This window comes from Triticum aestivum, chromosome 1A, assembly GCF_018294505.1.
Source record: "Triticum aestivum cultivar Chinese Spring chromosome 1A, IWGSC CS RefSeq v2.1, whole genome shotgun sequence".
NCBI classification, from domain to species: Eukaryota; Viridiplantae; Streptophyta; class Magnoliopsida; order Poales; family Poaceae; genus Triticum; species Triticum aestivum.
The window spans coordinates 106,864,375-106,889,878 of NC_057794.1; positions in this window are offsets into that span (position 1 = coordinate 106,864,375).

A 25,504-nucleotide genomic window follows, 5' to 3' on the forward strand; every position below is an offset into this window, starting at 1 on the left:
ATTCAGGGCGCCAGGCGGGTGCCAGCCCGCGCAGCGTCCTCCTTCCCTCTTTGGTGCAAAGGGGGCAAGCGCAGCCGCGGAGTACCGAGGCATTAGGCAAAGGTTGCCATTTCGCTGCAACGAGACCAAGACTAGGAGGACTACGAGATGGAGGTCACCGTGGAGCCCAAGACGGCGTCATCACCACAGCTTTGCACAGGCGAAGACTACTTTTGTCAAGATAGCTGATACTTGCTGTCCCCCTTCAAATTAGCCCGCCATTTTTGGCTCCCTTCCCGCTCAATATTTGGGGAGAGGACCAGGGCCTCTATAAATAGGACTAGCCACCCCCAGGGTAGGGAGGATCGAGAATCAGCCAACCCAGAAACAAGCTGGGGTCGAAATCAGGGTCGGTCAGTTGGAGGAAAGCAGAGAAAGAGAGAGAGAGAGAGAGAGAGAGAGAGAGAGAGAGAGAGAGAGAGAGAGAGAGAGAGAGAGAGAGAAAGGTGACTGAACTCCTCCGAGCAGTTCATCGCCCCAGCCAAGAACAGACCCTCGCGAGGTTGTTCTCCCTTGTATTGTTCATCATCATCAGCCCAAGAGGCAATCCACCACACCACACACTGGAGTAGGGTATTACACCACAACGGTGGCCCAAACCAGTATAAACCCTGTGTCTCTTGTGTTATTCTTTCCTTAGTTTAGATCCTAGCATGGCGGAGGGATGCAGGTAGGTAGGGGGCGAAATCTCCGCACGCACCCTAGTGTTCGAACCTCAAGGGTCTGCCAGAACCCGAAATCCGATAGTTTGGATGCACCGATGAAGTTTGCACCGATTCTCAAGGTGAGAAAGGGAAATGCACGGTACCGAAGAGGCTAGCAATGATGGAAGGGTGAGAGTGCGTATAATCCATGGACTCAATATTAGTCATAAAGAACTAACATACTTATTGCAAAAACCTATTAGTCATCGAAACAAAGTACTACGCACATGCTCCTAGGGGGATAGATTGGTAGTAAAAGACCATCGCTCGTCCCCGACCGCCACTCATAAGGAAGACAATCAATAAACACCTCATGCTCCAAGTTCGTTACATAACGGTTCACCATACGTGCATCCTACGGGAATCACAAACTTCAACACAAGTATTTCCACAACTACCCACTAGCATGACTCTAATATCACTATCTTTATATCGCAAAACTATTACAAGGAATCAAACATATCATATTCAGTGATCTACAAGTTTTATGTAGGATTTTATGACTAACCATGTGAATGACCAATTCCTGTCATCTCTCTAAATAGATATAAGTGAAGCAAGAGAGTTTAATTATTTCTAAAAAAGATATGCCCATGCTCTAACAAATATAAATGAAGCAAAAGAGCATTCTACAAATGGCGGTTTTCTATGTGAAGAGAAACAGGCAATCCAAACTTCAAATGATATAAGTGAAGCACATGAAGCATTCTATAAAGCCATACTCAAAAGATATAAGTGAAGTGCAAAGAGCATTCTATAAATCAACCATGGACTATCTCATACCAGCATGGTGCATCAAAGAAAAGTGAAAACTAAATGCAAAAGACGCTCCAAGATTTGCACACATCGCATGAACGAAACAAATCCGAAAACATACCGATACTTGTTGAAGAAAGATGGGATGCCTTCCTGGGCATCCCCAAGCTTATATGCTTGAGTATCCTTGAATATTTACTTGGGGTGCCTTGTGCTTCCCCAAGCTTGAGCTCTTGCCTCTCGTCCTTCTCCTCACATTGAGACCTCCTCGATCTTCGAACACTTCATCCACACAAAACTCAAGAGAAAGCTCGGCAAGATCCGTTAGTATAATAAAGCAAATCACTACTCTAAGTACTATTGCAAACCAATTCATATTTTGTTTTTGCATTGTAGATACTGTAATATAACTCTTCCATGGCTTAATCCACTGATAGAAATCGATAGTTTCATCAAAACAAGCAAACTATGCATCAAAAACAGAATCTGTCTTAAACAGGATAGTCTGTAGTAATCTGAACATTCACCATACTTCTGGTACTCCGAACATTCTGAAATAATTAGGAGAAGTAAACAATTTGTATAGAAAGGCAGCGCAAAAAGTTTCAGATCCGTTTGATGTTCAAGTAAAAAAATGTAAAATCGCACACTACAGCCAAAGTTTATGTCTTGCACCGCACAAACCAACAAGCAATGTAAACATCCTAAAGGCGAACCTTGGCACATTATTTTTATAATACAATGGGATTGTACAAGGGGATAATTTTTTTGTTGAAAAGTTTCTGTAATCAAGATTCACAAAGTTTCCATGAGCATGAACAAAGTTCAAGGAGCTCCCCCACTTCAACAATGCTTGTCTCTCTCACTTTCACTTTCCTTTTTGGAAAGTTTTGGGTTCCCCTCTTTATTTTTTTGTTTTTAGACTATATAAAAGCACTCAACAGAAATAAATGACTCTCTAAAACTTCGGGTTGTCTCCCTGGCAGCGCTTTCTTTAAATCCATTAAGCTAGGCATATAGTGCTCAAGTAATGGATCCACCCAGATCCCAAGGTATATCAAAGCCAATTTTAATTAACAATGGTTTGTGATTTAGTAGTGAGCACAAAGTAACATATATCATGCAACAACAAAGTCTAACTCTCTTCCTATGCATCGGCCTGTCATAAAAGAACAATTCATGCACACATAGTAAAGGCCAATGCATAGTATAAACATTTTCTTGCAATTTTATCATATTGGAAACATGGAGAGGCGGAGATGTAGTTCCTCTCTCAGAATAATTGCAAGTAGGAGCAGCAAGCACATGCATATTATATCTATCAAAATCATCATGTGTAGTAGTAAAATGCAACCCATCAATATAATCCTTAATAAGGGCAAACTTCTCCGATATAGTGTAGTCGAGAGAATTCAAAAAGATAATAGGACTATCATGTGTGGGTGCAATAGCAACAATTTCATGTTTAACACAAGGAACTATAGCAAGTTAATCTCCATAAGCATAATTCATATTGGCATCTTGGCCACAAGCATAGAAAGCATCATCAAAAAGGGACATTTCAAAAGAATCAACAGGATCATAACAATCATCATAGCATTCATCCTTCGGTAAATTCGAAGGGAAATTAAATAATGTATGAGTTGGAGAGTTACTCTCATTAGAAGGTGGGCATTGGTGGTCAATCCGCTCTTCCTCCTTTTGTTCTTCACTCTCCTCCTCATCTTTTTCATCCAATGAGCCCATAGTTTCATCAATTTCTTCTTCCATAGACTCCTGCAAAATATTAGTCTCTTCTTGGAGAGCGGAGGAGTCCTCAATACATGGTTTAATATAAGGATTAGAATCATAATTATCATAGCAATATTTAACTATGGCCAAATTTTTAGATTTGTAGAGAGTGGTATCAGACTCTTCAATAAAAGAAGCAATTTCATAAGTACCCCTAAAAGCAACAAATTCTTCAATTTGTTGAACATCATAGTAATTATAAACACCCTTAGTATATGAAGATACGATTTCATTATCACTAAACCCACATTGGTAAGGAAGGTGTTTCTTAGGGTCTTTAGAACAACAAGTACAATCATATATTTCACATAAATTCCAAGCATAGCACTGCAAATGATGAATTAGATCCAGTAGAAGTTTCCCTTTTTCAGATATGCAGTGTCGCACATAACAAGCATGCTCATCTAAAGATTTGCCCTCAACTAAGCTAGTTGGGATTTCAGCATGAGCACATAGGGATCGAAGATGATCCAAGTAAAAAGCTTCAGGAGTGTGATAGATTTTGAGTGGTTCTTCAACCATTGGTGTAGTAGGTACAACTAATTTTTTTGGTATTTTGCGTTTCCTACCCATAACTAAAGATACAAAACAAGAGCACAAAATAAAAACTACTTAGTGATAAAGCAAACAAGCACACACGAGAATATTCACCCCACGCTATAACTCCCCGGCAACGGCGCCAGAAAAAGGTCTTGATAACCCACACGTATAGGGGATCAATTGTAGCCTCTTTCGATAAGTAAGAGTGTCGAACCCAACGAGGAGCTAAAGGTAGAACAAATATTCCCTCAAGTTCTATCGACCACCGATACAACTCTACGTACGCTTAACGTTCGCTTTACCTAGAACAAGTATGAAACTAGAAGTACTTTGTAGGTGTAACGGAATAGGTTTGCAAGATAATATAGAGCGTGTAAATAAAAAGTAGGGGCTGTTTAGATGAATACACAACTAACTTAGTTTTAGTAGAGAGCTTGTTGTCACACAAGAAAGTTATTTGTCCCTAGGCAATCGATAACTAGACCGGTAATCATTATTGCAATTTTATTTGAGGGAGATGCATAAGCTAACACACTTTCTCTTCTTGGATCATATGCACTTATGATTGGAACTCTAGCAAGCATCCGCAACTACTAAAGATCATTAAGGTAAAACCCAACCATAGCATTAAAGTATCAAGTCCTCTTTATTCCCATACGCAAACAACCTACTTACTCGGGTCTGTGCTTCTGTCACTCACGCCACCCACCATAAGCAAATCATGAACATATTGCAAACCCTACAGCGGGGATCCCTCACGCTTGCGCGACACGGAGAGCACCATAGGACAACACCAATAATAAAACATGCAACTCAAACCAATCACGATCATCAATTAACCCATAGGACAAAACGGATCTACTCAAACATCATAGGATAGCCATACATCATTGGGAAATAATATATAGCGTTGAGCACCATGTTTAAGTAGATATTACAGCGGGTAAAAGAGGGGTTACACCGCTGCATAGAGGGGGGAAGCGTTGGTGATGGCGGTGGTGAAGTTGTTGGTGCAGATTGCGGTGATGATGATGGCCCCGACGGCATTCCGGCGCCACCGGGAGAGAGGGGGAGAGAGCCCCACTTCTTCTTATTCCTTGACCTTCCCCTAGATGGTAGAAAGGTTTCCCCTCTGGTCCTTGGTCTCCATGGCATGGGAGGGGCAAGAGCCCCTCCGAGATTGGATCTATCTCTCTGTCTCTCTCTGTTTCTGTGCCCCAGATTCTGCCTTTTCATAGTTTCTTATATTCCCATAGATCCATAACTCCGACTGGGCTGAAATTTGGACACAATTTTTATCCAGATATTAGCTTTCTTGCGGCGAAACAAGGGCATCAACCACCTTATGGTGTGACCACGAGGGCCCAGGGCGCGCCTGGACCCTTGGGGCGCGCCCCCTGCCTCGTGGCCCCCTCGGGCATCGTCTCACGTTGATTTTCTTCCCAAAAATCACATATATTCCAAAAAAATCTCCGTCAGTTTTTATCCCGTTTGGACTCTGTTTGATATGGATTTACTGCGAAACAAAAAACATGCAACAAATAGGAACTGACACTGGGCACTGGATCAATATGTTAGTCCCAAAAATAGTATAAAAAGTTGCCAAAAGTATATGAAAGTTGTATAATATTGGCATGGAACAATCAAAAATTATAGATACGACGGAGACGTATCAGGGTGGACCGATGTTTAGGTGATGTTCTTACTTGAACAAACCTCCTACTTATGATTAACCCTCCCGCAAGCGTCCGCAACTACAAGAAAAGTATTAAGAATAAATTCTAACCATAGCATTAAACTTTCGGATCCAGTCGGTCCCTTACGAAATAGCACATAAACCGGGGTTTAAGCTTTTGTCACTCTCGCAACCCATCATATAATTGCTACTCCACAATGCATTCCCTTAGGCCCAAATATGGTGAAGTGTCATGTAGTCAACGTTCACATGACACCACTAAGGGAATCACAACATACATACTATCAAAATATTGAACACATATCAAGTTCACATGATTACTTGCAACATGATTTCTCCCGTGACCTCAAGAACAAAAGTAACTACTCACAAATGATAAACATGCTCAAGATCAGAGGGGTATTAAATAACATATTGGATCTGAACATATAATCTTCCTCCAAATAAACCATATAGTAATCAACTACAAGATGTAATTAACACTACTAGGCACCCACAAGTACCAATCTATAGTTCCGGTAACAAGATTGAACACAAGAGATGAACTATGGTTTGAGAGGAGATGGTGTTGTTGAAGATATTGATGGAGATTGCCCTCCCCAAGATGGGAGAGTTGTTGGTGATGATGATGACGATGATTTCCCCCTCCGGGAGGGAAGTTCCCCTGGCAGAATCACTCCGCCGGAGGGCAAAAGTGCTCCTGCCCAAGTTCCGCCTTGAGGCGGAGGCGCTCCATCTCGAAAGTCCTCCTCTTGTTTTTTCTAGATAAAAATGACTTATATACCAGAAGATGGGCACCGGAGGTGGGCCTGGGTGAGCACAACCCACCAGGGCGCGCCTGGGCTCCCTGGCGCGTCCAGGTGGGTTGTGCCCACCTGGTGGGGCCCCCTATGGTAGTTATTTGGTCCAATAATTATTAAATATTCCATAAAAAATCCTCGTGAAGTTTCAGTTCATTTGGAGTTGTGCAGAATAGGTAGCCTGACGTAGCTTTTTCAGGTCCAGATTTCCAGCTGCCGAAATTCTCCCTCTTTGTGTATATCTTGCATATTATGAGAGAAAAGGCATTAGAATTACTCCAAAAAACATTATTATGGATAAAAATGTTATAAATAACAGTAAGAAAACATGATGCAAAATGGATGTATCAGTGTGATATGTGGTTGCATGTTGCATATGGTGTCTAGATTGTAATTCTTCCAATCTGGTTAATTGCATGTGCTATTATGCTTACTTTATACATTATACCTGTCAATGTGACACGCCTTCCTGTTTTTGGTACATATTACATCTGTGTATTAAGCATGACCTTATATAAAACTACTATTTTTTGTATCCCACATCAATCAATTATGACTAGACACCTTTAGTATATGTAGTGTGATATTGGTTGCATCTTTTATATGATTTATAGCATGCACTGCTTCTAATTTGTTGAAATGCCATTTATGATGGGATGCTTTTAACTTGGAAGAGTCATATTGGTTGCATCTTTCATGTGGTGTCTAGCCTGCATTGCTTCTAATTTGTTGAAATGGCTTCTGCTTAGTTTACACAAACAGTTGTGAATATGCCATGTTGTGCTGTTTTTCATAAATATTCCATCCTCATATCATGTGTTTGCCTTACATTAAAGTAGTGATTGTCAGTAACAAGCATGAATGAGTTCTAAAGAGTGGATTTTATTGCTTTTTCTTGTCGGTTTTACTTGACAATGCAAAACCAATAAAGCGGAAGGAATTTAGCAAGCAGTGGATAATGGTGCTCCTTCCGACCAACTGAAATGGAGGGCCTCTACAGATTCTACTCCGCCATCCCCCCAACGAGATTTGCAAGACAACACATGCATAGACTCTCAATGTAGATGTGTTGATGATGAGCACGTCTCCCCTAGTCCACCATCACTGGTGCTCCCTCTTGCTTGGCACCGTTATATGTGGTTGCACGTTATGTATGATGTCAAACTTGTATTGCTTCTAATTTTGTTGAGTTCCATCTGCTTACTTTACACATTATACTGGTGAATAAGACACCACTGGTACGCATCGGTGCTATACAAACGGTTTTTAACTCCTTTCCGGCGATGGTATTTGGAACCGTCACCAAGTGAGTGTGAGCGATAGGGGGATCCTTCCCACATGACCCAGAAATTGTCGGGGATAGGCCCTCTAGGGACACAGGCTGGGGCAAAATGAGCTCGTGTGTGATCGGGCGAGGCATCAAAACCCAATCATTTCTGTTCGTATGTACATCCCACACGGTGAATCCTAGAAAAAAATTTCGTTTGTATGTATGTCACACACAGTCAATCCAAGGAATACAATTCCGTTCTTATGTACATCCCACACAGTCATTCCAGGGAAAACGTTTCCATTCATATGTATATCACACACAGTCAATCCAAAGAATACGTTTCCGTTCTTATGTACATACCACACAGTCAATCCAGGGAAAACATTTCCATTTGTATGTACATCCCACATAGTTTTATGTGTAGACTCATGTGTGAAAGGTGTAACTATCACACACGCTCTGCCTTGGTTAATTGTTTGCTTTTATGAACTACATCACACACGATTTGATGAGGAAAACTGTGTGGAATTAGGCTATCTGTGACGCCCCGAGACCATTGCGCCAAGTGTCTTCTAGTTATTTGCTGTCGTTGCCATGTCAGTCGCTTACGTGTTGCATCTTGTCATGTCATCATGTGCATTGCATCATCATGTTTTTTTAGAAACTTGCATACGTTCCGGTTTCCCCATTCCTTCCGTTGTCCGTTCTGAGTCCAGACACACTTGCACGCGCCCGTGGCACGTCCGAGATATTATTTTACAAGTGACCGGAAAATATTCTCGGAATGGGTAGAAAGTTGGCATGCAGTGTTGTTATAGTGTAGATAGGCTGCCTCCCAAGTTTCATCGCGTTCGGAGTCCGTTTGACGCCCCAACGGATAACTATAGCGGCAGTATAGCCGGTCTAACGTCGGACGTTTTCGGTCTCCAGAAACAGTCGCCGGGTCTCTCTCTTCTCTTCTCTCAGCCCAAGGCTTTCTGCACAGCCCACTGCCTACCGCCAGGCCCAACCTAACCTCTCTCGTCAGCCCACAGACCTCCCCTTGCGCGCGTCCGAAAGTTGTCCCGAACCCGACCCGGGCAGTCGTCACCGTTGGGTCCGGATCATCCCCAAACATCTACAAAACGTCTCCGCTTTGTTAATTGGAATTCCTAACATATTTTTTTCTCGACCGCCCGATTACGATCGGAGGGACGAGGTAGCCCCTAGCCTAACCTACCCACTATATATACTAGTCTAAACCGAGACCAAACCCCTAATTTCTACGGATCCTACCCTAGCGCCGCGGCCCACTTTCTCCTCAATTTCAGCGCCAGGCCAATCACCTCGCTCCGACCATCTCCCTCGATTTGCGCCGATCCACCCAACCAGCTCGCAGCCGCCTCCCCTTCCCTGCTCCCGTGCATGTCCAACACCAAAGGAGAGGTGCTCCTCGAGCCCTCGATCCAGCGCGCAGACGCCTGAGCGCCTCCTCACCTCGTCCCTGTGCCGCCGTCGCTTCGCTGAAGTGCCCGCAGCACTGTGCTCGCAGCATCGAGAGGAGGCCGAGCTCCTCTCTCCGTCCAGCCCCGCCTCCGGCCGGCAGGCCACATGAGTCGCCCGACGGCGCCAGATCCATCAGGCCAGGGCCCTCGCCGCCTCCCCTTATTTCTCCTTCCTCCCTCTGCTTTCTCCCTCTCACGCAATTCTCTCCCTCTCTCTGAACCTTCACAGGAACAATGGCTCACCGCCAGGAGCAGCGTTCGCTCGGCCCGCCTGCCTTGGCCGCCTCATCCCTGCTCCAGAGGAGGACGAGCAGCGCTGTGCCTGTTAACTGCGTCGCCAGATCCGCAGCCCGCATCCTCGACCGTGCCAAGTCCCTTGCCCTGCGCCGCCGTCTTCCTCTTGCGCCTCGCGCCGAACCTCTGCCTCCAACCGTGCCATTGCTTGCTCGATCTGCCCGTACGCGCGCCCCTGCGTGTTGACCAGCCACTGGTGTTTCTCGATCGAGCGCCTAGGCCGGCCTCGCCTTGTGCCTCATCGCGGCCCAGCAGGGCGCTGAGGCCCAGGCATCTCCAGTCAGATTCCAGCCCAGCACCAACCGGGCCAAGCCCAATGTGAGAAGCCCCCCTCCAGCCCATGTGCAGTGTTGGGCTTGTCCCAGATTTCAGCCGAGTAGTGTTTTTTCAGCCTATGCGAATTTAGCTTTTATCCGCAGGATTGCAGTTTTGCAGAAAACCCCCCAGCATCATGCATTTAATAACTGTTGAACCGTGCATCGGATTAAAACAAACTTAATATGAAAGTTGCTTAGAATTTTGTGTAGTTTCATAATATGTCTTTTTCATCCATGTTTAAAATGCTTAAAATGCTGTTTGTTTAAATTTGCTTAAATAACTTGCTAAAATGATTTAATTCATAACTAAATAACCGTAGCTTGGTTTTAAATAATCTTTTTATGTAAATGGGGTAGAAAAATGTCTAGCTTCACATGGTGGCATCACTTTGCATGTTTAATAACTCTAAAATTGTGTTTAGGGCAGAACAGTACCAAACCTTAAAATATGCACATGAGGACTTTCCGGAATTGTTGTTTGTTATTTCCGACCTCATTTAAACTTGACTAGATAGTTAGTTTACTTTTGCTTCACCCTCTTGCCACGTTTAACAACTTTTAATATTGTTGGGTACATAAACAAGATCGAACTAAATAAGTCATGTGGTGTTCCGTCAATATGCAACTCATTGCATATTGAGCTCCAACTAATTTGTAGGATTGCTTGTGCATTTTTCCATGCCATGTATCTTTAAACCGGACATGCATCATACTTGGTTGTGCATCATGCCATGATTATGTGATGGTTGTTCACTATGTTGTTTGCTTTCTTTCCGGTGTACTTCTTCTCGGTAATCCGGTAACGTTGCGTTTGTGAGGATACGTTGGCTATGTCCGTTTGTCTTCTTCATGGACTCGTTCTTCTTCCTTGCGAGATCTTTGCAGGCAAGATGACCATACCCTCGAAATCACTTCTATCTTTGCTTGCTAGATTGCTCGCTTTATTGCTATGCCTATGCTGCGATACCTACCACTTGCTATATCATGCCTCCCATATTGTTAAACCAAGCCTCTAACCCACCTTGTCCTAGCAAACCGTTGTTTGGCTATGTTACCGCTTTGCTCAACCCCTCTTATAGCGTTGTTAGTTGCAGGTGAAGATTGGAGTTTGTTCCCTGTTGGAACATGGTTTTGTTGGGATATCACAGTATCTCTTATTTAATTAATGCATCTATATACTTGGTAAAGGGTGGAAGACTCGGCCTTATGCCTGGTGTTTTGTTCCACTCTTGTCGCCCTAGTTTCCGTCATACCGGTGTTATGTTCCTTGATTTTGCGTTCCTTACACGGTTGGGCTATAATGGGAACCCCTTGATAGTTTGCTTTGAATAAAACTCCTCCAGCAAGGCCCAACCTTGGTTTTACCATTCGCCACCTAGCCTTTTTCCCTTGGGAGTCACGCATCCCGAGGGTCATCTTTATTTTAACCCCCCCTGGGCTAGTGCTTGTCTAAGTGTTGGTCCGAACTAGAGTCCTTTGCAGCGCCACCTCGGGGAAACTTGAGGTCTGGTTTTAGTTGTACGGAGCGCTCATCCGGTGTTGCCCTGAGAACGAGATATGTGCAGCTCCTATCAGGATATCGGCACATCGGGCGGTCTTGCTGGTATTGTTTTACCATTCTCGAGATGTCTTGTAACCGGGATTCCGAGTCTGATCGGGTCTTCCTGGGAGAAGGAATATCCTTCGTTGACCATGAGAGCTTGTGATGGGCTAAGTTGGGACACCCCTGCAGGGTTTTGAACTTTCGAAAGCCGTGCCCGCGGTTATGGGCATATGGGAATTTGTTAATGTCCGGTTGTAGAAAACCTGAAAGTTACCTTAATTAAAATGCATCAACCGCGTGTGTAGCCGTGATGGTGTGTTTCCGGCGGTGTCCGAGAAGTGAACACGGTGTTGGAGTTATGCTTGAACGTAGGTTGTTCTAGGATCACTTCTTGGTCATAGTTTAGCGACCGTGCCTTTGCCTTCTCTTCTCGCTCTCTTTTGCGTATGTTAGCCACCATATATGCTAGTCGCTTGCTGCAGCTCCACCTCATACCTTTTTTCCCTACCTATAAGCTTAAATAGTATTGATCGCGAGGTGTGAGATTGCTGAGTCCCCGTGACTCACAGATACTTCCAAAACCAGTTTGCAGGTGCCGATGAAACCGTGCAGGTGATGCAACCGAGCTCAAGGAGGAGCTTGATGAAGATCTCGTTCATTGTGTTGTTTCATTTCAGTTGTTCAGTAGTGGAGCCTAGTTGGGACGATCGGGGATCTGTGTAGCATTTGGGGTAGTCTTCTTTTATTTTGGTTCCGTAGCCGGACCTTGTGTGTATCTGGCTGATGTAATGTTATATTCATGTATTGTGTGATGTGGCGATTGTAAGCCAACTATGTATCTCTTTCCCTTATGTATTACATGGGTTGTGTGAAGATTACCTCACTTGCGACATTGCTTTCAATGCGGTTATGCCTCTAAGTCGTGCTTCGACACGTGGGAGATATAGCCGCATCGAGGGCATTACAAGTTGGTAATCAGAGCCTTCCCTGACTTAGGAGCCCCCCTGCTTGATTGAATCGCTGGCGTTGTTGAGTCTAGAATTTTTTTGAGTCTTTTAGGATTATATATATCGGAGAGTAGGATTCTTTTTACTCCTCAGTCCCTCCGTCGGTCTGGTGAGGCATCCTGATGTAGAGTTTTGACTCTTCTCTTCTCAAATTTCACTAATTTTTTTTAGGATCACATGAGTATCTTGGAATCGTTCCGATGGTTTTGTGACGAGAACATTGTTCTTGGCGCCTCCTGACATTTAGGGGTTGTGGCAGTGTCCCGGGGAGTTGAGCTCCGAGGTGTTGTCATCACAATTTTATCGTTGCAATTCTGGAATACCTGAGTTTCGCCGACATCGAAAATCTCTTTTATGCAGTTATTGGTGAGATAACCTCGATGCCACCCAGTACTGGGGCATGAGTTCGGGAGTATTGCCATAACTCGTATAACGGATGCTTTTCGAAGGTTGAGGTAAATGATTTCCGATGGTTTCTTGGTTATGTGTTGAAGGATGGATACAGCTGGATGTAGGATTTGCTAGTTTTGGGTAAGATATTATGCTTCCCCTATATCCCCAACACCTGATTGCATAACCAGAAAATTTCGGGAGTTGATAAGTGGGAATTCAAGTAGCTCCTAGGATATCTTTCCGAGAGATGTATGATATGAAATTGGGGTTCGACGTCTAGTGGTCCGCCTATCCACGGTTGGTTTTACAGTGGTCTCATTGCGTCTTAAAGAGTTCTTGGCTATGCTGACTCGGGGATGCTTCGTATGTCATGTGCACTGCCTTGTACATGATGGTGCTGTAAGATCGAGCCCGTGTGGGCCCCACCACGAAAACTTCGGACGAAATCTCTATCATATGTTTGTTCCGGCTTATTCTGCTTTGTTTTGTTTTGAGTTGTGGTTTTCGAGTTGCTTCAATGTCAAGTGTTGATTTCATACCTTTCCTAAACGGTGTTCTCATATTTCTATGTGAATACTAATCCTTCATGATAATCGAGATTGTCATGTCAATCCTTTTTCAACCGGCGTGTTTCTCTTCAAGTGGATCCGATCATTACTACATCCGCAAGATCAACTCAAGTCTTCCCAATGTTGTTGGTCTCATCCGTCTCCAAGTTGCCTTTGTTTTCCCGCCCACCCAGGTGACGCCCGGATAATTAAGCTACAGTAATTCCACGTTAATGGTGCCATGTCATCGGCATTACTGTTGCTAATCTCGCCTTGGTTCAAACACGAGTCAAATTCAAATTCAAATAACAAGCCAAAATATTATTTCTTCAAACAGTAAATTAAAAATGTTACTTGGGTTGCAAATATTCACTAACTAATTGTCATTTATTAACCAACATTTTATAAGGTGGCCGAGTGTCCTAAAATAAATGAAACATGGGCCAATTCATTGTTTAAAATGCTTTTCCTAATTTATGAAAATAAAAACTAATTTAATTAACCCCAATACTTTGTTGCGGTGTCTAATATTGCATCACTAAATATGGCCCAAGTTTCATATTTTATAAAACTCATTTACTATTAAAAATAAAGGCAAAACAACAACAAAAAAGGAAAACAAAAAAGGTTAAGTAAAAAAAAACCACCTCCCCCAGTGGGCCTAATGGCCCAGCTGTCCATTCAGCCGGCCGGCCAGGCCTGCCCACATGGCCCACCCCACTCCCCCGGCCTACATACCCTCCCCCCCGAAACCCTAACTCCATACCCCCACGATCCCCACTCCCTTTGTTCCCTCCCCAATCCAGATCGGGGCAACGGCGCCCCAACCCCATCGCCCCCCCGGTGGCCGCTCGACGACATCGCCGCCGCCGCTCGAAGGCCTCCCCCCTCGCCGGACCCTTGCTGGACGCTCCCGCCGCCTCAACGTGTCGGACCTCCTCCTCTCCCTCGTCGAGGCCACCTCGACGCCACACCTCGTCGTCCCCGTCCTCCTCCCCGAACGGGAACAACAAGCCACGTCGCCGCCCTCTTCCCTCCATCGCCGGTGAGGCCCCGCCTTCGCCCCCCCTTTTTACTCCCATCATCGCGCCCTGGACCATGCCTCGCCCGTATCGCCTGCGTTCGCCGCCGACAGCGGTCCACGCTTCCCCTGCTCGCACCGTCGCGCCCGCCTTGACCAGACCGCGCCGCACGCACTCCTCTCCTGCTACGGCCCTGCCTCGCCCCAGGGTCGCGCTCGCCAGCCACCCTGCGTCATGCCTCCCCTGCCCTTGCCTGTTGCGCCACCCCGGCGAGACCTACCGCGCGCTGGCCCGCCCCTGGCCGCCGGCCAGCCCGTGCCTCGCGCCCTGCAGCTCCTCCGCCACTCGATGCCCGCTGCCGGCGCTCGCGCCCGCGTGTGCCTGGTTTCGCCATTCGGGCTGGTGCCCGCACCCAATCCCTAGCGCCCTTTTGGCCCTATGGGTCCATGACGAGTGGGCCCCATGCTCAGTGAACGTAAAAAACAAATAAATAATAAAATAAAATAAAATAAAATAATTAAGATTAATAATAATAATGATGAAATTTAATCAATCAATTAATTAAGATAATTAATTAGCTTAATTAATCCTGTTAATTAATCTAATTAACCCTGTTAATTAATCTAATTAACCCTGTTAATTAACCTTAATTAGCTGATGAGACAAATAGTCTACGACAGTGGGGCCCCACCTGTCAGCTTGACTGGTCAACGGTCAAAGCTGACTGCTGACATCACCTCGACATCATGCTGACATCATAATGGCATTTCCAAATTAACTTAATTCTGTTAATTCCAAAAATGATTAAAAACTTTGAAAATTAATATAAATTAAACCGTAGCTCGGATGAAAAAACTTTGTACATGAAAGTTGCTCAGAACGATGAGACGAATCTGGATACGCAACCCGTTCGTCCGCCACGCATTCCTAGCATAGCAAACACGCACCTTTCCCCCTCCAATTCATCTGTCCGAAAACGCGAAACCCTGGGGATATTTTCCCGGATGTTTCCCCCTTTGCCGGTACCACCTCATACCGCGTTAGGGCACCCCTAGCACCGCGTATTGTCATGTTATGCCTTGTGATGCTTTGATTGCACTGTTATTTATTGTGTTCCCCTCTGATATTTCTTTCCGGTAGACCCCGAGACCGCTGCCGGTACCCCTGTTGTCGACTACGGTGTTGACGACCCTTCTTGCCAGAGCAACCAGGCAAGCCCCCCCCTTTGATCACTAGATATCGCCTACTCTTCTCTATACTGCTTGCATTAGAGTAGTGTAGCATGTTACTGCTTTCTGTTAATCCTATCCTGATGCATAGCCTGTCCTTGCTACTACTGTTGTTACCTTTACCTGCAATCCTAATGCTTAGTATAGGATGCTAGATTATCATCAGTGGCCCTACATTCTTGTCCGTCTGCCATGCTATACTATCGGGCCGTGATCACTCGGGAGGTGATCACGGGTATATACTATATGCTTTATACATGATACATGTGGTGACTAAAGTCGGGTCGGCTCGTGGAGCACCCGCGAGTGATTCACGGATTGGGGGCTGAAATGACCTTTGTCCCAATGGCCCTCTGTGTGGATCTTTATGGCGAAGCGACATGGCAGGTTGAGACCACCTAGGAGAGAGGTGGGCCTGGCCCTGGTCGGCGTTCGCGGTTATTTCAAGATAACACGTTTAACGAGATCTTGGTATTTGATCTGAGTCTGGCCACTGGCCTATACACACTAACCATCTACGCGGGGACAGTTATGGGCACTCGATGTCGTGGTATCAGCCGAAGCCTTCGTGATGTCAGCGACTGAGCGGCGCGCGCCGGGTTGGACCGCGTAACGCAACTTCCTTTCTAATGGAGGTTGCTAGGTCTACTCTCCGGCCGCCCACGCAACGTGCAGGTGTGCAATGGGCGATGGGCCCAGACCCCTGCTCCATAGGATTTAGATCGGCGTGCTGACCTCTTTGTTGTGCCTAGGTAGGGCTGCGACGTGTTGATCTCCCGAGGCCGGCCATGACCCATGAAAGTGTGTCCGGCCAAATGGGATCAAGCGTGTTGGGAAATGTGGTGCACCCCTGCAGGGAAGTTGATCTATTCGAATAGCCGTGTCCCTCGGTAAAAGGACGACCCAGAGTTGTACCTTGACCTTATGACAACTAGAACCAGATACTTAATAAAACACACCCTTCCAAGTGCCAGATACAACCGGTGGTCGCTCTCTCACAGGGCGACGAGGGGAGGATCATCGGTTAGGATTATGCTATGCGATGCTACTTGGTGAACTTACCATCTACTCTCTTCTTCTGCTGCAAGATGGAGGTTACCAGAAGCGTAGTCTTCGAAAGGACTAGCTATCCCCCTCTTATTCCGGCTTTCTGCAGTTCAGTCCACATATGATACCCTTATTCCATTTGATTCCAATGCATACATATGTAGTGTAGCTCCTTGCTTGCGAGTACTTTGGATGAGTACTCACGATTGCTTTGCTCCCTCTTTTCCCCCTTTCTATACTCGATTGCTGCGACCAGACATTGGGGCCCAGGAGCCAGACGCCACCGTCGACGATGACTACTACTACTCGGGAGGTGCCTACTACAACGTGCAGTCCGCTGACGACGACCAGGAGTAGTTTAGGAGGATCCCAGGCAGGAGGCCTATGCCTATTTCGATCTGTGTCCCAGTTTGTGCTAGCCTTCTTAAGGCAAACTTGTTTAACTTATGTCTGTACTTAGATATTGTTGCTTCTGCTGACTCGTCTATGATCGAGCTCTTGTATTCTAGCCCTCGAGGCCCCTGGCTTGTAATATGATGCTTGTATGACTTATTTTATTTGTAGCGTTGTGTTGTGATATCTTCCCATGAGTCCCTGATCTTGATCGTACACGTTTGCGTGTATGATTAGTGTACGATTGAATCGGGGGCGTCACAACCCACCCCTTTTCTTCAAGGACTCAGATTTCTTATTCAAGTACCCTTTTATGGATGGGAAGTCTCTCCAATCTTTTCCGTCAATATTCTTATACGGTGATTCTCAAGAAGATTCTTACGGAGATTCAAGATCATCATTCTTCATTCTTTTCTTCTCTGGTGGTTTCAATTCAAGCTTTTGGTGTTGATGTTATCCTTTTTCTTCGTGGAAAATACCTTCTTATGCCGGTGCACCTCATAATCTTCCACTTCTCGCTATCCAATTGTTCCAGAGTATTCAAGATATCTCGAGGCTGTTATCTCATTCAAGTCATTTAAATCAACCGGTGCAATATCTCTTCCTAAGTAATCGTTCTACGGTGTATCTTTTGAGTGGGTCCTAACCCATAGGTCTTTTCCCAGAATCTTACCTGACTCTTCTAATTTTCCCAGAGCTAACCGAAATTCTTTCAAAATTGACGTAAGAATGAATTATCATCAGTCTTCTCTAAGATCTTTCAAATTCTTTTCATCGATTGATTCAACCTTTCCATTATTCATTCTCCTGGAGTATCTCAACAATTCTTGGTGGTGTTTCTCATTGTCATTCTCAACATTTGAAGACCAAAGAAGATTTTTCCTCTAAATCTTGCTCCTTTCTCTTCAAGATTCATTGCTCTAGCTTCGTGACATCCTCTCATAGTTGGTTTTGATTGTGAGAATTCTTTTCACCCACCTGGAGCATTTCATGAGTTGTTTCCATTTATTTCCTCCGAAGGCCATCTTTTCAAATATTATTCATTCTCAGCTTTCAACTATGATTCTCTAAATCTTACCGGTGCATCATTCAAATATTCTCTAATCAATTCATGATCTCTTCGTTCTCAAGTATCTAAATCCTAGCAAGCATCTTCGTTTATTTGCTAATTGTCACATCCCTAGCTTCAGGCATTGCTCTAGGTTAACTTCATGTGTGCATCATGTCTATATTTTTGAAACTTGAATTGAGGAATATTGGAAGCCTCAAAACCCTAAATAAAAGAGGGGCAAAAACCCTAGAAATCTCATTCATTGCTCCAAAAGGCTCTTCTTAAATGTTTGATAAATTTTGGTAAGGGTTCTGGTCCCAACCAAAATATTGAACATTTTTAAGGATTTATTTTTGGGACTTTGAATTTAAATCTTTAGCTATTTGAATTTGAATTATATTCATATAATTAGAATATAATTTCAAATACCCCTGAAATATTTTATGAGCTTTTTGGAAAAGTCCATCTAGCAACATAAAATATTCAGAGGATATTTGGCACTGTTTTGAATTTGTTTAAATTTGAAAACAGTGGCAAAGAAAAAAAAAGAAAACAAAACAGAACAGAAATAAAAATAAAAAGAACAGAGTCTTACCTGGGCCTTACCTGGCTGGCCCAGTGGACAGCCCAGCCCACTGGCCTGGTGCCAGTCGTCCTCTACCTCTGCCAGTAGGCAGAGGAGGGAGACAGCGCACGCGCGCGCCGTGGCGACACGCCACCTCCCTGCCTGCCTGCGTCCCTCGCCACCGCGACGCCTCGGGCTTTCTCCTCGGCGCCGCCTCGAACCCCTGGACCCCCTCACTCGTTCCCTTCGTCTCTCCTTCGCCTCTCCCTCTCGCACACCCGAACGCCTCCGCCGCCGCCGTTCGCAACCACCGCAACCACAGCCACTCCCTCGCCCCCTCTCTGCGTACCCGAGCTCCGCCCTGACCCCGTGGAGCTACCCACCGACGCACGCGATCAGAGGAAGCCGAAATCGACCGGAGCATCATCGTCTTCACCTCCGGTGCCCGGAGATCGACTCCACCGATTCGGCGCGTCCAGAGCCTCCCCGGCCCCGCCGTCTGCACCGTCTGACTCGCCGTGAGCCACTTACCTTATCCCCTAACTCCTTGTGCTCGCCCCCGTGCTGTAGCGCCGTTCCCCGCGAGCACCGAGCTCCGGCCGCCGCCGAAGTCGACGCTGCGCTCGACTCAGGCCACGTCTCACCCTCCCGATGCTACCAGTGGATGCGCGCAAGTGCCAGCAAGCTAACGCCGCCACCAGCTCGTCCTCTTGTGCACCATAGCGCTAAGCCGCCCGAAACCGTAGCTCCGGCCGCCGCCGTTCTGGTCGCCGCCGTCGACCCCGGCCTCCCTGTGCCCAGCTGCGTGCGCCCCTAGACGCGCGGGAGCACGGGCTTCCTCCTGATGCCCTCAGGGTGCCCAACCGCAGCCGTAGCGCCGTCCCGACCAACTCCGGCGAGGTCTCGCCGTCGCCGTGGTCGCCGGCGTCACTCGCCGACGTGGCCACTTAGTTAGGGCGTAAACACCCCGCTAATCACCCACTACAGCCACTGCCAAGTGGGCCCTCGTGCCTAATTAACTAGTTTAACCTCTCTGTTTAGATTAGTACTAATTTTGTGGGCCCCATAGGTCAGTTTGACCTGGCCCCGTCACACTTTGACCGACCCCACACGTCGGAGTTGACCAGGCTGATGTGTCCGTTGACTGGGCCCACCTGCCAGCGACCTAAACGAGCCCTAAGTCACTGACTAATGGGACCCCCTGGTCAGGTTTGACCCGGGGCAGCCCTGTTGACTTGCTGATGCAAGCATGACGCACTGCTGATGTCATAAAGTATTTTCTGGATTTAATTATATTCAGGAAATTCCAGAAAATAGCTAAAACTTCAATAAATCATAGAAAATTAACCGTAACTCCAAATGAAATAAATTATATATGAAAAATTATCAGAAAAATTCAAGGAATCCATCTGTACCATTTTCATGCATGTTAGAACAACTTATAGCTGCTGTTTAGCACAAATCAATTAAAGGGCATTTAAATAATCACATATGGAGTTTGAATTTGAATCTTGTATTCAAACCAACTTCATTTAACTTGTTGCTAGATGCATTAGCCCAAAACACATTCATTTTGCTATGTCATGATCATGCATCATATTGTGCATTGCATTGATTGTGTTTCCTTCTGTGTTGCCGGTATTTGTCCCCTCTCGATAGACGTGATACCGAGGATGTGATCGTTGACACTGATGAAGACTCAATGTTATCTTCAGAAGTGCCAGGCAAGCAAAACCCCCTTGTTCATTCCGATACAATCCTACTCTCTCGCTCCTGCTCTCTTTTACTGCATTAGGACAACACCGATTCATCTGTTACTTGCTGCGGTAGCTGAACCCCTTTATCCTCTGCATGACCTGTCATTCCACAGTAAATAGATGAAACCCACTAGCATGAGTAGGAGTTGTTTGAGCCCTGTTGTGCCTACTCATTCATGTTTGTTTGTCATGCCTGCTACTGCTTAGAGTTGAGTCAGGTCTGATTCATCGGGGATGAATCAGAGGCGTGTGAACATGTCCTACTGTGTGTGAGCTAAGTGTGTGAACACGATTTGGTAAAGGTAGCGGTGAGAGGCCATGTAGGAGTACATGGTGGGTTGTCTCATTGTAGCCGTCCTCAGGAACTGAGTTCTGTGTTTGTGATCCATGATTCAGCTACTACCATACATTGGGCCCTGAAATATGACCCCGCTCGACTTCTTATTCACCCTTGTCCTCTGTCCAGGAGTTGCAAGTAGTTTCTGGTGTTTGTAGTATGCTGGAGGCCGTGGACAGCGCTGACCGTAGGGGTGGGCTGTGATGCGGTAGGCACGTGGCCGGGTAAACCGGGCGCCCGTTTGGTGTCACGGAACCCTGTTCACATCGTTTGGGGCTGTGAGCGAAACTCCGGCCGGATCTCCTCATGGATGGAACCCGAATAGGCGATAAACCTGGACTAGAGACTTGAGTGTTTAGGTAGGTCGTGGTCTACACCCACGTCGGCTTTCGCTTGAAGTCTGCCGAGCACATGTCGTGTGCAGACGCTAAGTGGTGAAAACATGTATGAAGAAGTACACCCCTGCAGGGTTAATATGATCTATTCGAATAGCCGTGTCCGCGGAAAAGGACTTCTGGGTTGCTTATATCAGTTCATAGACAAGTGAAAGTGGATACTCTAAAATACGCAAGATAAGCGTGAGTGCTATGGATGGCGTTCTCGTAGGGAGACGGGAGCGGATCCATAGTGGTGTATTGATATGGTGAATATGTGGACTCGTGTGCGCCACCTCAAAAGTTACTTGCAGTCGTAGTTCAGGATAGCCACCGAGTCAAAGCTGGCTTGCTGCAGTTAAACCCCACCATCCCCTTTGTTGATAATGAAGCATATGTAGTTAGTTCTGATGTAAGTCTTGCTGGGTACATTTGTACTCACGTTTGCCTATTTTATGTTTTTGCAGAGAGACTTCGGTCTCACTAGTAGTTTCGCGTGGACTTCGACGTTTAGCTTGTTACCTCAGCTACGATCTTGTGCCCTCGGCAGGATCTGGTAGATAGTCAGGCTTCTCAGCCTTTTTCATTTATAGATGTCTGTACTCAGACATGATAGCTTCCGCTTGTGCTTTGACTTGTATGCTCTGAGTGTTGGGTCATGAGACCCATGTTTGTAATATCTCGCTCCTCGGAGCCTATTGAATAAACTACTTGAGTCGTAGAGTCATTTTGTGATGCCATGTTGTATTGCACATATCGAGCATATTGTGTGTATGTTATTGAAATGCTTGGTATGTGTGGGATCTGACCATCTAGTTGTTTATCTTTAGTAGCCTCTCTTACCGGGAAATGTCTCCTAGTGTTTCCACTGAGCCATGGTAGCTTGCTACTGCTCCGGAACACTTAGGCTGGCCGGCATGTGTCCTTCTTCGTTCCTGTGTCTGTCCCTTCGGGGAAATGTCACGCTTTGAGTACCGGAGTCCTGTTAGCCCGCTACAGCCCGGTTTACCGGAGTCCTGCTAGCCCAGTGCTACAGCCCGGACCCACTTGCTGATGACCGACACGTTCGAAGCTGGGTCATGGATGCCTGTCCCTGTAAGTCTGTGCCACTTTGGGTTTACGACTAGTCATGTCAGCCCGGGCTCTTTATCATATGGATGCTAGCGACACTATCATATACGTGAGCCAAAAGGCGCAAACGGTCCCGGGCAAAGGTAAGGCGACACCCGTGGGAACACCGTGCGTGAGGCCGCAAAGTGATATGAAGTGTTACCGGCTAGATCGATGTGACATCGAGTCGGGGTCCTGACAGCGTTGGTATCAGAGCTTGACTGCCTGTAGGATTACCAAGCCAAACTGGTCGAAGTTGAGTCTAGAAATTCTTTAGTTATATAAGGGAATTGATTGTGGGATGGAACGTAAGGCTCTTTTACTCCTTATACCTCATGCCCTTCTGATCTGAGTCATCATCTTCTCTTCTACGGGGATTAAGAACTAGGCTATCTCTTCTTCCCATCAGGATCACGTGTTACTAATCCGTAGACTTATAAGATTGTTGGATTTAAGCTTGAGTTCAGTTCCTACTACCTCCATATGTTAATTGTTGATCTCGAAACCTTGATATTGTGCTTCTGAGTGGTTATGCCACCATTTTTGTGAATGTCTCAAGTCTTTTCTGGGCATTTACAGCCGTTATGCTGTCCGAGTCGTTCCAGGTTTCTAAATAGTCTGATGCATTTGCAAATCCTTTCTTCCCGTTTCAATGTTTCCATGGGCCAGATTAACCACACTAATCAGTGAGTTGAGGTACTCCGTTACCTTGACATATATGTTGGAGATATTATTATGACCCTAGGTGTCTTAGGGGATCATCTAGTAATTTAGCCATGATTTGTGTTCCCAGTGTGATGATTCTGGCCATCATTCTCGAAAGCATCCCGTGATGTTATTAGTTAGTAGGCATTCTGTTCCTGGGTTCTTGAACCCGAGATTCACTCCACCTACTTCGTGTTGATAGTAATTGCTAGTTCCTTCAGGATATTAGTAACCTTTGCATTAGTCCTCGATGTTCGTGGTATTCCTTTCTTCCAAATACTATGAACCGCTTATGGCAGATGTTCCTCGCTAATCGAAAGATCACAATCAGAGTGCTTTCGATGGGTTCTCGATTCTACATTGTGACTCTGCCAGTTCTACCTTTCTGCATGGGTTATCCGGAAGAATTATGTGGAATTCGTTCGACATACTAATCTATGCATCCACAACTCAGAAAGTTATATGTTCCTTTGAGTTGTTCCCCTTTAGTTGTTTTCTGACCCTCGTCTATCAATTGATAGTCAAGATTATGTGTGCATTCATTCATCGATGCCTATTACTCTTGTGGTCCGTCAAGCCATTCTATCGCAGAATGACTAGGAGAAACAAACTCCAGTACCTCTTCCATATCCAGGATTGGGTCAAAGAAGTTGTGCTCCGCAGATCAAATTGCTAATCCAGCTTTTGTTCTGTTCTACCTTGGAGTATTACCATCTTTATATCGGGATTGTTATAGGAATTGCACACCATCCTATGAACTCCTGGTACAGTGATACTTCTTGTCGTCATTAGTCATTCCTCGGTCTTCGTGTTGATGCAACCGGAATACCGACAAATGAATTGTGATGCGTGAAATCAATACGCCTAGCAACCTCGTTGCTGGGTAGTTAAAAGACAATAATTTTATTCCTAGTGTGTTGGTTATCGAATCATCATTCTAAGATTGATCGTGCTACCTAGTCCATTCTCCTGGTTCACTCCTCGATCGATGAGTTGGGATTATTTCAAATTCTTGCTCTATTGATCATATCGTCTTGCCCTGAAAAGCAAGATTGTTCTCGAGCTTAGTAACATACCGGTGGCTCGTGATTTTCTGAATATCTTCTCAGAGGTATTACCAGGTTGTCACCTGACCGCTATGTTGAGCTCGTGATCAAGTTGGTTTCTTGTGAACCATCCCTCTCCAAGAATCGGTGTTAGTTATCCCTGAGCTAGTTGGTTAAGCTAGACAACAACTTGGAGAGTTGGAAGATAAAAGCTTGTCTGACTTAGTTCGTTCCAAAGGGATATTCTTGTGTAGTGTGTGTTGAAGAAAGATGATATCTTCATCGATTGGTCCCTGTGATCAGTTGCTGGACCTATTGTCTTATCAACCCTTTGATTTGAGTGTGGGCTATCGTCAAATCAAGTCAGAACCAACGATGTTCGTAATGTTGTCTTACTCGTGGTTGATCCCTCGAGCATACATCTTTATATCCTTTGGGGCTGACCAATGCTATCACCGTGTTCACACGATGGTGGAAGTCCAGTGATATGGTAATTCCGATGAGTTGTTGTTGAGCCCATTGACAACATTCTTATCTCCTCCATGATGTTGTTGAACATTAAGTTAGTGTTGGAAACTTTTGAAAGCATTTTCTTCATGCCCCGTTCATGAAGTATATGTTTGGATAAAAGAAGTGACTTCCTTTGATTCACGTGCATTTGATGTAAGTTGCCGACGTGAATTCGAGAAAGCATGTTTTTGCCTCCTCTGGAACCATCCCAAGTCAGTTATGCACGTGCGAAGTATTCTGTGGTTTGATAGACTGATCATCTTCATTCCATATGTGTATCCTAGCACATCAAGCCACCGACTGATTTGTTCAAGGAGAAGGAGTATCTTCATAAGAGCTAATCCGGACTTATGAAAGAACTTCGATATCCTCGCTGATGGTTCCCAACCAGAACTCGGTAGTGTTTTATTGTAAGACTACCAGGTGGGCATGCTTGTCTGGGACAACGTGTTCACATGTTTGTAGCAGAACCAGCTCATGTTTTGGAGCTTGCTATCGTAGTTCATCTCCCGAGAATCCCGCAACGTCATCTCGTCAATTTGTGTTGCAAACTTCCGTTTTTCTTCCTAGACTCGATGAGTCTGGAATATCCTGACACCAACCAGATCTGAATCTCAGGCAGATATGATGGTTGGAATATTTCCCAAGAATTATAATATTGGTCGCGCGATAACCGGTAAAGTGGATGTCGTGGCCAACACACCCAGCCGGAAGACCTGTTATTATAATATCTTGATTGATGAAGTTGGCCACCTCCCCATAAGGATTTCGTAGGGTTTACCTCCCTAGTTGTTCCTTATGGATTCTTGTGCTCCCGAAGTCCGACCTTTTTACTTGATGTTCTAGATATCAAACCATTTCTATGAATGGGTTACACTAGCACATCAAGGAGAACATTAGAAGCGGAGTGCTAAATGTCTCTCGGTCGATCATCCAGATTTTGTTTCCTTGGCCTCGCTAAGGTGAAATCTGAGAAGGTGTTATCTTCCTTTGCATCTGCATCATCCATCATTAGCCATCATGGTAGTATGTTGTGTTGTCAGCACCCTTGACACGGATGTTGATAAAACCTTGATGATTATGGAAATGCTCAAGTTCTTGAGAGCACGCACAAGCGCTAGGTGTTATCATCGACACTAATTGGGATGCTCTCAGTTCCCTCGGCAATGCTAT